Below are 13,980 nucleotides of genomic sequence, written 5' to 3'. Positions count from 1 at the left end.
CTGAGATGGCAAGTGCGCGGCGTGTATCTTGGAGGCCATGCGATTCTTGCTTTACGTCAAAAACCTGTACCATTCGCGCGCGCGCGCGCGTGTGTGTGTCTGTGTGCGCGTGTGTGTAACAATACACATTAATAAGTATGCACTTCGTGGTTGAAGTGCGCACTAGGAGGCCGGATTTCGCTATGGCGTTCAACTCTTAAAGGCGAAGCTTAAGGGTCCCCCAATTTTTTAGTTTTTTTTACTCAGCGTCAATAAACAAGACGTTCTATGCTTCGGCTCCGCTTCCTGGGTTTCAACAGTATGGTTCCATGACCAGGATTACGAAGAACAGTTGAAGACCCCTGACGATGAAGCAAGCTACCTGAAGAGGACGGCTGATCGACGCGATCAACGCGACGACGCTGGGAGAGAAACGAATAACGATCCACGTCATCACGAGCTCTTCGATTGCCGACGTGACGACATGGAAAGGCTACGACGGAAACGTGCTACCTTTCGAGCTTCGGTCACCAGGACCGTCAACGACATGACAACTCTTATGCGGACGGAACCAACGCCAACTGGTGAGTTAACCGATCATCTTAACCTATTGAAGATAAAGCAAACGATGTTCACACACCTTGACAACCAAGTATAAGAGCATGCCACTGATGATAACCTTGAGGATGAGATTAACACCATCGGGCAATATGAAGATTCTATCGTCCTCACAAAGTCCACACTGAACGCATCCTCCACCTGTAGCTACGCACACATCTCACGACGATTCTCACCAAGCACGTGCGCAGATTAAGCTACACAAGCTCGATATACCGAAGTTTAATGGAAACCCAGTTAGATGGCGTAAGTTTTGGGATCAATTTGAGTCATCTATTCATCAGAACCGCCATTTTGCATACGTGGACAATTTGAAATACCTCCGGAGCTACCTGTCGGGTAAAGCGGAAGGTGTCATCAGTAGCCTGGCCAAAACTAAGGAAAGTTACAGCACAGCTATACATATTCTAAAAAAAGATTCGGCCATAAGTCGCTGATTCTTAAGGACCACATGCGCCGCCTTCTAAACCTACGTAAAGTCCGCTCGTGTGAAGATTTAGAAGGGATTCAAAGGTTGTATGAAGAGGTCCCAACCCGCATTAGATCTCTTCATAACCTTGGTGTTGAAGACAAAGAATATGGAGTACTACTAAAGGCGGCTATAATACAGAAGCTTCCGCAAGATATTGTGCTCTGTTATACACAGCGCACCTTGTCTTCGACAAACACAAGAGGTACTAGTGACCAAATAGATGAATTAGACTGTCTACTCTTCTAGACTTCTTGACCCTTGAAGTAAGAAGCCGGGAACAGGCTTCACTGATGACTGTTGATCAGAGAGCGATTCCTAACCACAAAACAACACTCTACTGAACATACACAAGGTTCTACATCTATGTTAACAGTAACACGAATTCCAGAGAGTTGCATACTATGCGGCAACAAAGATCACTCTGTGGATGCCTGCCCAGCTGAACTCACCGTAGATGAGAAAAAGCAGAAACTGCTCAAGTTAGGTTGCTGCTTCCGACGCGCTAGACAATTTCACAGGGCGAAAGAATGCAGAAGCTGGAAGAGATTGAGCTGCGCGAATTGCAAGGGACGATACAGCACAACCATGTGCCACCCAACATGGAACCAGAAGAATACAGAAACGCAGACAACAGTTTCCAGCTCGTCAGCAGACTGGATAAAAAGCACTGTTCTTCTTCAGACCGCTAAAGTTTGGGCTCAGGGCACTGGAAGGAAACACCTCGCAAGAATGGTGATTGATGAGGCGGTGAACACAGCTTCATCACGGAAGACTTGTCAAGGAAACTGAACGCCACGTTGTTAGCCGAAAAGCAGCTCGCCATCTCGGGTTTGGAAGCATTTCCGCACCTCGCAAATATTATCGGAGAGTGCAAGTCGCACTGCATAGTCAGTTCGACTAAAACTCACTTGAAATAGAAGCCATAAAAGTTCCAGAAATATGCAATGAATTGTCAGCATTGGAAAAGACAGGTGTACTTGATAAGGTGAGCGACAAGGACTTGCGTTTGGCTGACGCCACAGTATCGCACGTCTCGCCTGAGGCTGGAATACGCGTACTCGTAGGAGCAGACTATTACTGGCAGGTTGTCAGCGGAAAAATTCAGCGACTCGACGACTCCTTGACTGCCATAGAAACTATGATGGGATGGACACTTCACGGAGACACCAGAAGTCTACTTAAGGTCAACAAGCCAGAAGCAGTAAGGAACTTTAATATATGCCCAACGAAAACCGACATTTCCAATCAATTGAAGCATGTTTGCGAAGTAGAACAGCGGGCACTGTCCAACGAACATAGACTTTCGGAAATTGACAAATACGACTACGTTGAACCAACTCCTAAAACCAGTGGACGTTACCAAGTTCGACTGCCTGGGCGCAGCGATTGTTCCGAGGTTAAAGAAAACGGGGGTGCAACTTTCAAGAGGTTGGAGTCTCTGCAGAAAAAGATACGTCGAGATCCAGAGCTTCAGAAGGAAAATAGCTATTTGATAAGCAGCTCGTGCAAAGCAACGAGCAAAGGATCACAAGAGGCAGAGTCGTCACGCGAAATACTTCAGCGAAGGTGGAAACACGGTCAACGAGTGCAAAGCGATCTCGGTAGCCGGTGGCGACGAAAGCACTTCCAAGAGCGTCGCTCCATTTACGTCAGTAAGAATAGAAGCAAAGAGTCAATGATGATTGCAGACATCAAATGAAAGGACTCGACAAGACAACTGCGGAAGGTGGAAGAGTCGCAGAAGTATTTACGGACAGCGACGGCAAAGTTCGTTGATGCACCGTGGGCGCTTCTGCGGGCACCACGTTGCGAACACCGGTAGAGATGTTGTACCGCCAGGAACGTGCTGGAAAAGCTTCGACATCTTGCAGACATTCGACTCGAAGGAAGCAAACCCGCACACATTGTTCGGTCGGGAGCTGTTAAATATTCTTTCGGAAGAGCAGCGAAGACGAAGAAGAGACAAGCGAGCGTGGACCTGAGCGCACGCCTGCATTCCATTTTTTTTGTTTTTTTTTACTCAGCGTCCATAAACAAGACGTTCTATAATTCGGCTCAGCTTCCTGGTTTTCAACAAACGAAAGCCACATATGATATGCACATCATCGCACCGTAGCATGTAGTTAGTTTCGATAAAAATGACGTCTGTGCTCTGGCATGAGTGCTGACGTTATGCAAGACCGTAAGTTACCGTTTAAAGGCCAGTGTAGTCGACGTGGCTGGTAAGCCCGCCATAAAACCGGTTCCCACAATGCATGGGATCTGCCGAATATTTTCTTATACCTTCTTCACTGCGTCCTTGTTTGTGTGCGCTGCAGCATTTCTAAGATGCAAAACCACCTACGCGATCGAGCCATCCTCGTGAAGTTCTTATATGTGTCTATGCAATGTAAAGCAAACGCGCATGCTCAACGATGTGTGCTTGAAAATTTCGTTCCCACCTACCTTGTTTGGTTTTAATGAAGTGTCTGTTAGTATCTCGAAAAGTCGGTCATTAGTGTCTGATGTATGATATTCGCAATGCCCACGAACTATAGGTGGCGCGCCGTGCTTTTCAAGATGGCGCCAGGAGGAGGGTCAACCAGTTTGTTAGCAAAGGAATAGATAGGACGTGCGGACGTACGGCCCGTGCCACTTTCACCGGATGAAGTCATGAGCTGCGCTGAAATGGATATGAGACTAATATACTTTCCCAAACCATTGAAAGTGCTAAGTACTCGCCACCTAATTATTTGCTGCGGTGTGAGAGATTATATTTCAGCTCCGTTACCATGCATAACGATGCTTGCGAAATCCTGTGCGTGCTAGATAAAACCGCATGAACTAGAATTGACGTATGAGCTGAACGCCACTCCGAGGTAGTACGTACCGAGCCTGCCTGGCGGATTTGCCGCAGTAGTAGGCCGCCAGCGAGTAGCGCCATTGCTGCTGCACGGGAACGCACGTTTAACGTGGTGATTGTTTGCAAACATAATACGCCGTCGTCATTACTTGCGCAGTCGGGAACGCGGAGTTACGTCTTCAACGGGACACAAGCATTTAACATCCCATATTCAGTAGCGCTTGTATCACAGCCATGCCGAGACTCTAGCCGTGTGCAATTCACTTCACTCGCATGTTGCAGGTTCGATCAGCACGATCGAAACATGAATATCGAAAAGAATGCACACGTATGATGTTAGCAACGTCGAAGAAGTTACACGAGAGGCGTGGATTGTGGTCGTGACTGCACGTTCCATCGCTCTAACCATTTCGCTTCGCTGGTCGAGCTCGATCGTGTTGGCGGCATGCAGCGCTCCAGAACATCCACAATAATTGTGACACATGCAATGCACAAGAGAAACTATGCTTTTATTTTGATCTCGCTCAAAGATATTGTACATTAAATACAATCGAAGTGACTTACGAGCGTGAAAGAACATTAACGCACGAGGGGACGTGAAGTGCAACTCGCTCCTCGTGAGTTAGCAGCTGATCGTTCATCGTCGCCGTCACCCTCGGTGCTTTCACAGTCTTCTACGTCCAGTGAAAAATCCTCGTCGTCACGACGATTTCTTTCAACATCACTGCTGAAAGCAATCAGTAGAATTTCCTCCGCCGAACCACTTCGACCACTCCGCGTCACCACGTTTACAATTAGAGAGACGTCTGGGCGCGGAGAACATTTCGCTCTCAGACCGGTCAACGAGCAAATCGCTTGCAGTGTGCTGCCGCCCATCAACAAACGTACAAAAACAAGCGGCGCAGCGCTGGCGACGAAACCAACACTGGCGAAGGACGGCGTGGAAAGCATTCGCTCCACGAAAGGCGTCGAGCAGACGCGTCCTCGAATGACTGAAACGTCGCTCGCACGATTCGTAACAGCGCTTTGCTGACAAAGGATAGAGGCCCTATTTTAATGTATCGCCAACTTGGGATCGATCATTTATACAAGAGCACATCGCGAGCTCGCGCGACCTCCCGCGTACAGTGTTATGGGATTCATGCACTACAAGAAACACTGACCAATGCTATATGCAATTAAAACAGGGTGATCTTCAACTGAATATGTCAGACGACAACATTTAACTAATCTACGTGGCTACAGAAAGCCTCGCGAAGCTGATAGTATGTGTACGCTTTGGGCTAGCATTGAAAGCGCGAGCTGCCACGTATTTTCACAAAAACTTCGCGTCTCGCAAGAACGAATCAAATTTCTCGTGTCACGGAGGGTCCGGTTTCTTCACTGATGCAGGGAACATGCAAAGTCGTAGTGTTCCTTTCTTGCCAACGCGTTAACACTGACGCTAGCGCAGCCGAACAAGGACTAGTACTGCCATTTTTTCGTCTACTAACCCTCCTCGAGAGGACGCTCCTGAATTCCGCTTGGCGGCGCGACAGTCTATGGGCATTGCGAATTTTCATTTCGAAATAATGTGTTGCGGTTGTTCTAGTTACCAAATATGAAAGTTTCTAAGGTACGTCTCCACCTTGAAAAGTGCATGTTTTGCAAAAAAAAAAAAGTTTATTTGATATTTTCAAGCTCCCTGTATTTTCAAGAATATTTAGCAGAAGGAATTATGTAGTTATCTTGAGGCGTTCGAAAGTTATGATAATTTTCCTACCCCCCCCCTCCCCTAGACGTATCCAAAACCGAACCTGGAGATTTCTGATTCCACAGCACCTTGAATCTTTTTTATAAAGGTCTCTTCGTACGCATATAACGTAATACTAACTTGTCTAAGCGCATTCTAAAGATTGTGGGACATGATCTCTTCAATTTCTTTTAAAATTTCCAGTAGATGGCTGCAGCACTCTGCTGTTTAAATCGCGCGCGTTTTGGCTTGGCCATCTGTGGTTTTTCGTACGCCATTTCGAGCCTTCGACCTAGCCTTGACCTTTCAATGAGAAAGTTATAGTACTCCATGACATATGCTAAAATATAGGACGAAATGAAAAAGCCTCAGCGCAAGTTAGAGAATCAATATATCGAGTGTGGACCCGCTGTGGAGCACGTGGATGAGAGTCAGTTAGTGACGCAAAACAAGCTAGAAAAAATACGTGCTTCAGCTCGCTCAAAAGGAGATTGTGCCGTTATAAAGAGGTAAGAAGCTGCGAGCCAGGTGAATTTCAGACATATTGAATGTTTCTTTACTACATGGAAATTCGGTTCCATTCTTTAAAGCCATTGTTCTCAAAACATGATATTGTTGCATTCTACAGTTGCGCGAACAGTTGTAGCTTTCCTTCTAATAAATATTTTCGCACCAAATTTTGTGTGCTATTCCTTCATAGATGGATCTGCGCATTTAAGCTGAATTGTTGAGAATTAGCTGTAACTTTTTGTACAATGGCCAGGTTTGCATAAAACAAACCTGCCAAAATCAACTTTATGACTCATGTTGAGATAAGGCAACTTTGCTTAGAGTTGTGATCGTGGAGGTTAGATGCACATAATATTGTCCTCACTATATGCGTGCCAAATCGCGTGTGAATCGCACCGACCATATTGTAGTTATGACTGTTGCCGCAACATGCATACTTTGGCAGGAATTGATTTTATTATATTTTTTTACATTTTAAGCAATTTTGCCATTTTAAACTTTAAATATTCCTAAGCCCTACAAGCCAAGACAATAATTATAACTTTTGGACTACAACTGTGAACTTTTTCTAGAAGGTGGTGACCTTAATATGTCAAACTTTCAGTGGCTTTTGCTTGTGGCTTTCGTAATTGATAGGAGTCGCTGCGCTGCTTGCCGGTGAGCTTGGGGCTCGCCATCTAAATACGCCATCTAAAAAGCGGCACCATGTCGTGTTTCCTCCCATCGTCCCGTTCAAAGCGCTGTTTCATTCCGCTTTCGTCAGCATCAAACACCTATCCAGTGGCACAAATACCACTGCGGAGTTTTGACCTTGTCCGCAGAAGCATCGCCGTATACGCATTATCTGATCACTGGACCAGCGCACTCCAGCAGCAACAATGGTCGTCACATTTATTGTGGCGCGTTGATTATACAGACATCACTTAACGCTACAATGGCATTTCATATTCTGCTTATGTGCTGGTCTAAAGCATTCGTTAGCGGCATATTCAATAATGTGAAAACACTTTGCAATATTACTTCCCCTACAAAGCTTTTGCAGTCTAAAAACCATTCACACCTATTGAGGAGGCCAAAGTCATCGCAGAATAGCGCTGTTATTCCCGCTACTCCAACATATAGCTCTGATTATGTGATTTGTAACATAAAAAAGTATGATCTAAAAAATGTATTGTGTCCAAGGAGAATGGATATGTGATTCTGCCCAATAAAGTCAGAGTGAATGCGTAAAAGCACGTTAATGGCCACACGACTAACAGCCATGACATTTGGGCATAAAACGTAAACTCATGGTAAAGTTCAGAAAATTGAAAATATAGTTCCTGTGAAAAATAGTTAAAAACGGCTCGTGGATACACTCCTGAGAAAAAGAGGAGCAATTAGTATTATGTTTCTGGAACCCGCTTCCTAAGAGCGTAGCACATATCCGTATTGTTCATTATTATGGTTCGAATTAAATTGCGCTATTCTACTGAATCGTAAGCACAGTTTTGCTATTCTATGCTCCAGGCAAGCCCAGACAATTTTATTGTGATAGCGATTATATGGACAGTCTCGCCTTATTTTTGCCGTCGCCGTCGCCATGTACCGTATATATATATATATATATATATATATATATATATATATATATATATATATATATATATATATATGTCTATAGGTATATATATGAAAGCCACAAAGAAAATTAATTCAGAAAAACTTTCCGACGCGCGGAATTGAACGGGCGACTTCCCGCTTTCCAGCGCACGGCGTTAGACGGTTAGGCCACCGACAGCACAATCTTTCAGCCTGCTTACGGCGAGCTATTTTTATACACCACTTACATCAGCATGCTTTCTTAGTTACCACATAGATGGCGCGATGTGCACACGTGGCGCGTTTTAAAGATCATCGCGCCGTTCCTGCGAACGCCGTTGCTCTTCGACCTACAGGGCGTGGCCGCCTTCGTGCGCTTATCTCGAGGGAAGAAGGGGCAACTGGCGGGGGAGGGGGGAGCGGGGGGTTGTATGCCTTGTGCTTTCCCCGCGATGTCCACGCTGAAGTCACAGAGCGTACGAAGGTCGCTTCGCTCGCTGCAGGGGCCGCGTTTGCGAAAGGAGCGCGCTGTTCAAACAGAAATAAGTAACAACTGGCACAGTTAGTTCGCACTCGTCCTGTGTGTACCTGCTCGTATGTTGCGTGCGTCCTGCTTTATATTAGAGCAGTGGGCTTCCAGTGTCGAGCTGTGATGCATGATAGTTCGCGCTCGTCCTCCGTGCGTTTTTTTTCGTTCGTCCTTTGGGCTCGAGCGACGCGCTGGCAATTTCGAGCTGTTTTCCGTTCTTCGCGTTACATTTCAATTTATTGCTATCGCATTCATTGCTTCGCCGTTACGGCGAAACTGTGACTTTTTTTTGTTATCTACGTCACGTTTACTTAAACTGAAGTTGGATGGAACACTATGCGCATTAGGACTAATCTAGACATGTAAAAAATAAAAGACGTAAAAGGTATATTGGAAGTAGGTTATAAAAGATGTATTGCAGCGAAGAGACGCGGAAAACGACGCAGAATACTACATATTGTGTACGATGCCAAGAAAGACAGGTAAGAAAGCACTTGTATTAAAAACTATTTGAATAAGGATATGAGGTAGAATGGAGATACTATATGCGAAGATATACTTCCTTAGGTAAATAATTGTTCTATTAGATCTAGCATCACTAATGCTCATGCGATAATTGTTAGACTCCATTCTCGGAGGATTTAGGAGCCGTAGTTGCTTGAATAGAAGGTCGGAATTTAACATGCGACGAGGGCGAGAAGTGGTAGAGTCAAAAGAGAACATTTTTTTACAGGCACAGAAGAGCAGATCAATGTGTTATACCTAATGATAAACGCATAACGCAAGATATCTATTGCATCGAAATTTGCGCTAAAGAGGCCGCATGCATTAGCGTACGCCGTACAGTATAGTTGCTCCGAGGTAGAGTCATGGCACCGACGTAACGAAAAACGCCAGGCCTGCACGCAATACGAAGCACAGTCACAGTGATAGCTGGTAAGAGCGGCCTTTTGTAGATCCTGTTGTAAGCTCTCTTGAGGCATACCGTAATACAAGTACACTTCCAATGTACCCACTACGCCCTAACTGATAATTATATTGTTGGAGTAGGGAAGCACTCACAATGCAATTATTCGTCATTCTGCGGACAAGCGAGGTACCCGCTACACATCTGTAGGGCATTATGTGCACTTTTTTGGTGCTGTGGCTGATGACATTGAATGATTATGGCTGAGCCCTTTGTAATGGGCTGGACGCTTTAAACGACCTACTCGTCCTGCAGTTGTGACGCGTCGTGTGTGTGACAGTGTGTGACGCCGGGTTTTTATTTTTCTTATTTTACTCTTACATCACAATGTATTACATGTGTTAACGCGATTCCTTGCTCAGCGCGACGCCTGCATAGGGTCATTATACGAAGTAGTTTCAAGCACCGGCGTACCTCTGGGGTAGAATACTCAACTTCCGCGCATGGGGTCCTCGCTCAACTCTCATCCAGTTCTGGATATTGTTTCTCATTTCGCGTCATAGCGGCTACGGTACCGGCGGCGACAGCACCTACGCCACCAAAATCGGCTGTTCTCGTGATCACATCAGAGCTTTCACGGTAAAACGAAACGAGTGAACACGAACGAAAAGTGCGATAGCATCTGAGGTCGAGCTTGTTAGTAAGCTTCCAAAGTTAAAAAAAAATTGCACAGCCTGCACTAATCATCTGTACAGAATGCTTGGGCGGTCAATGAGCGCGTGGTGGTTCACGATGATGATAATGTTCTATCTACGAGACACGGAACGTCGAGCACAAGAGCTGTGCTGTAAAACAGCGCGAATTAAACACGGACACGGACAGCGCTAGTCCTGTGACATTACTTGCTCATGTTCACTTCGGGCTGTTGTTCAAGAGAAGCTTTTTTTAACTCACAGATTTCAGAGGTGCCGTGGCACGCGAAAAGCCCGGCTCCAGCGAGCGTACATATATGCGGCCCTCAAAGGTGCGCAGGTCACATGAATATCTGTATGTGCCGTCTTTCAATAATTGATCCTTTATAGGCAATGGACTTATGGGCCATCAGCGGCTTCTGATATGTCAATCTGTTAGTTTATTGAGATGACCTGTCATTTTACGTGGCCACATTTATTTTTTTCGCCTAGATTGGCACACATGACCGTCATTGTTGCCTGTAGCGATTGAAGTGTTAGGCGGATATGCACTTGAATGAAGGCGAAATTCCCAGCATGGAGGAAGGAAACAGTTAGGAGGGAGCCTTGCGCAATGCGATAGAAAGAAAGAAGGAAAAAAGAGATAAAAGAAAGTAGTACCGTAAGGCACGCCCGCACCAAGCTTCACTTAAACCTAATTTCCCGATAGAGCAAAATCTCCTGAATCTTGTTTCAAAAAACGTCGGATGCGCGCAAATGTTCGCGCACTTGTTTTTCCCGGAACGGCGTGAACGGCCCAACGAGACTGTGTTCTACCACCAGGGGCGCGCAGATCAGTTGCTCTCGCTGGAATGCTCTGGCGGAAAGATAAGAGAATGTCACTGGCTTTTCCTTTGTTCAAGTGGCTCAGTGGATCAGTATCAGCTGAAGAAGCGAAGCTCAGCCAGCGCTTACAGTATAATGGCACGGTGACGCTGTGATATCGTTATCTGGCTTTGTAAGATAATTATCTTCCTTCGCACGAGCCTTCGTGTATAGGCATACACATGCTGATACACCTCTTCGCAGACGGATCACGATACAGATGCACAACATCTAAAGAGCCTTCAAGACAGTATCTGAGATGCACGTATTTTCGATACTGGGCAACACTGTGCTCAACCAAGTGACATATTCAAGACAGCAATTACGACCATTATTCGGCCTAAGTTCTTCCGCATGGCCTAATGGTCGCAGAATATGGCTCGAACATTGCAAAATTTCACTGACCACGGTACGCGCAGACTCCTGTTTGTCTTCGTCTACCTTGACGACAATATCCTTGGAAGAAGCACCGACGAAGGGCAAGAACGAAACCTTCGCCTTCTCTTCGAGTGGCTTGATGAACGCTGCCTTGTCCCGAAGCCTCAGAAGAGCACTAGCAGTGCGAAAGCCTTGCATTTTCTCGGCCATCGCACTTGCCGCCGATGCCTCTGGTCATTAGAACCACTAGCGTAGGCAATCAAAGGCTTTCCCGGCCTTGGCCCCTTATAATATTTGTGCAAGCTTCTGGGCCCCAGAAAGTTTCACAGGCACTTCACAAGATCTCGCGCGCGAGTTCTTCAGTCGTTGCCGACTTGTCGCGTTGCTACTCCAGGAAACCGCCCACATTGCACTGGTGCTCGGAGAACGACCACTCGTTTCAGGAAGTCGTAACGAGGTTGGCAACCGCGGCAAGCCTGATTAATACGTTGGCCGATTTATCTCCTGGCATTATGGCAGGCACCTCGACCGCTGCAGTGGGTGTAGTACTGCAGCAGCATGATAGTACAGACTGGAGACAACCGGCCTTCTCTTTTAAGCACCTGAAGCCTTAGGACGCTCATCACAGTGGTTACGAGAGTAGGAAGGAGGTGTTCCCTATCTATCTTGCTCTGAAGCACTTCTGTATCTTCTTTTAAGACTGCACCTTTGGCATTCCGGCTTACCATAAGGCCTCTGAATCTTCCTTTCGAATAACAGTTTCTCCTGCTCAAAATGTGAGCTTCGGAAACCATCCAGAATTACCGAGAATTACAAACAACCTCCATATATCTGGGCCCGAAAATCAGGCAGCTGACGCTCTGTTTCAGTACAGAGCTGTGCCTGCTGCTCCTTTGGATTTTCAAGCCTCGGCGGCCTCTCTCGCTCTCTCTCTTTCACACACACACACACACACACACACACACACACACACACACACACACACACACACACACACACACACACACACGCAGGCACGCACGCACGCACGCACACGCACGCACGCACGCACACACACAGACACAAGACATTGAGATGGGGCAATCCCGAAGGAAAGCCGCATCTTAATGCGGCTTTTCTGCTTAACAGCGTTAACCACGTGCGACAAACCGCAAGCTGCTCCTCGTCTGTTGATGCGCCATCAATTAAAACGTCCAGTATTTGATTCGTTGTTCGAGCTAAACCATCGTGGCTTCAGAGCGACACAAAGGCTAATCACGAACTGATTCGCTTCTACAGGCATAAAAAATGCTCGAAGCTGTCAATGAACTTGGCAAGCTTGTAAATTAGTGAAAGTAATCCGGCGCACACGCCCAGCACTGCAGCCGTTTGACCACCAGAGAGCCCTATGAACCACATGCGCATCAACTTTGTAGACATTCTTCGCCCTGCCAAGGCTTCAACCAGCCCCTCAGGTGTGTCCTTCGGTACACAAGGTGGCTGGAAGCAACCCCTCTGAGCCATGGTTTAAACAGTGGCGAAATCAATCTTGCTCCGCGAATGCCGGCATACGGATGCCGTGTTTACTGAATAGTGACCGTGATCGCCAATTCCAAAGTTTGCTTATTCTGCTCAGGCAGAAGTGCGCACCATGCGCCTCTACAACACCGCGGCTTACTACCCAGAAGGAGCCGCACGGTCAGGAGCTTCGACAGACAACTGAATGCGTCATTGGCTACCATGGTTGCCAGACAGCACGTGGTGAAAAAGCTGACCTTAGTACTACTCACGCTCAACAGTATAAGGTAACCCCTGAATCAGGGGAGCCCATGTGTTCTAAAGATGATAATCACGCGTCGCGGATGAACTTCTCCACTCCCAGCAAGGCACTTCTGGCTACATTCTAAGAGGTTACATTCTTCCATCGTTCAACTTTTGTCTACCTCAAGACCTCTCAGCAGCCAGCTTGTGTTGTTTTCTGCGAATGGACACAGCGACACATGTCCTTCTGCGATTTCAGTCTAAGCAACTACCGCTAACTTTTTCCGACAATGCCCCTCTCGAGTGTGTTCGCGTTAGGAGAAAACATTGGAGATTGACGGGCGCAAGAATAGGAGTCTTTGTCTTACGACCACGTTCAACTAGGCTATCTTTAACATTAATACATCCGGTGTTTGTTCTTTTTCCTTCGCAATCTTCTGCAGAAGATCTTTGTAGCAGCCACCTGTTGCCCATTTCTTTTGCCAAGAGTCAGCTGCCTTTTCCGATCATCGGGGTTGACGTGTGTTTAGTTAGCAAGCTAAGGGGAATTCCTCACTGCTTCATACTGGCCGCGTTTTCGCGGACCGATATCCCCTCACAAATTAATGTCAGTCTGCCCTCTGTTTCTCCGATTTGAAAAGGCGTGTCTCATGCCTCTGCTCAAATGAACTGCCAGCTTCGCGCGCATAAATATGACCCTGCTTGAGAACATCAACGGCAATATCAAATTTCTCACAGGAATGAAATGTTGGCATGGAGCCTTATGATGGCAGTTGCGATTAATGGACAGCGTTTGTGGGGAAGAGAGAAAATGCACAACATATGTGTGACGAAGGCTCCGACAAAAGACCTCTGCGAAAATGAAAATATCCTGACAACGACTTGGGCGATTAGGCTCGGCAGGACATGCAATGCCATTCTCTGCGCACAACAGTGAAACATGTGGACTGAAATCCTGGACGAATAACCGGACGCCGAAATTCTTTCACAATGGGTACGTGGGTCCATCACATTGAAAAGAACGAAGGTGCAGTGCTTTAAGGTTAACAGGTATCTGCGACTACTCGACGATTCATTTGCGCCTCCCAGTCAGCCTACGAGTTGTGCTATTCGTTTTCTGTTCACTGCTTCATCAG

The sequence above is a fragment of the Rhipicephalus sanguineus genome, chromosome 11 (genome assembly GCF_013339695.2).
Source record: "Rhipicephalus sanguineus isolate Rsan-2018 chromosome 11, BIME_Rsan_1.4, whole genome shotgun sequence".
NCBI classification, from domain to species: domain Eukaryota; kingdom Metazoa; phylum Arthropoda; class Arachnida; order Ixodida; family Ixodidae; genus Rhipicephalus; species Rhipicephalus sanguineus.
This window is presented reverse-complemented; position numbering follows the sequence as displayed.